The following is a 1,170-nucleotide window of genomic DNA, read 5'->3' as shown; positions in this document are numbered from 1 at the left end:
AGATTTCAGAGCCAGACTTTCACTCTCTGAGTGAGTGTTTTGACTTGCCACAACAAACATGTCTGAATTTGTACCCGATTTTGACCAACTGGATCTGGATGAGCCATTTGAATTTGATGAGCGCCCATATTTATTTGAACACGGAGTACACGGACGCACACGGACGCAGAGCTCATTATTTAATATAGCGCGCGCTCACGGGCTGCAGGCAGGTCAGCCCTAGCTTCATACTGGAGACATGTCACATATTGAACATCCTATCACTCATTTAGACAAAAGGAGATCTGAACATAGGGCCCAGGTTGAAAACACATTAGTTCCCCTTTAATAGGTTGTGTCTAAGGTTCGTCCTGTTTACTGCAGTAGTGAATAACATTTCCACTGAATAAGAACTAGGGATGCATGATATTGGATTTTCTGCCAATATCCAACATGCCGATATTTAACAACTCATTCGACCAATAACTGATATCAATTTATCCACCTCTTCCCCACCTAATGTCAGTGATCATTAAGTCTCTTCTGTAGTGGAATTAACATGATATTATACATGTATACTCTTATCGTGACGGCCCACCTGCAGATGGAGACATGAAATACATAATTTACTTTTTACTTTTAACAAACTATAAATTTACGAATAAATCGCGATGTTTTATTTTGGTAAATACAGATGGAAACTTTATAACAATAACTTTTTGTCATGTTTACTGAAACTGTCAGTAACCTTGTTTCCATCTAAAAGTGAGTCGAATCTTTGGGAAATGTGCATTTTTAGAAATGTGAATCATGTGTGTTTCCATTAAATGTTTGGAGCGTGAAAACACTACGAACTCGCACGAGTTGTGAGATTACCTGGCCGCAGAGCCGGAAACAAAACAAATCTCACATGCTGTTGCTGGCAGGTCACGAACATGTGCATGTGAGAGGGAGCAGGGCAGGAGAGGAGAGAGAGAGGAGGAGGAGAGGCAGAGCAGTGTCCCTGGAGATAGACTTCTGTTCGCACACACGCACACACACACACACACACACGCACACGCACACACACACACACACTCCTGTCTGTCTCTTTCTTTGGAAAAGCAATAAACATATATTCAAGTCTCTTAACTCAAGAAACAGTTGATCAGTCACGTGTGTGTAAGTGCACTACGTCAGACTTAATTCAAA

The sequence above is a fragment of the Epinephelus moara genome, chromosome 13, assembly GCF_006386435.1.
Source record: "Epinephelus moara isolate mb chromosome 13, YSFRI_EMoa_1.0, whole genome shotgun sequence".
Lineage (NCBI taxonomy): Eukaryota > Metazoa > Chordata > Actinopteri > Perciformes > Serranidae > Epinephelus > Epinephelus moara.
Note: the sequence above shows the minus strand (reverse complement) of the source record.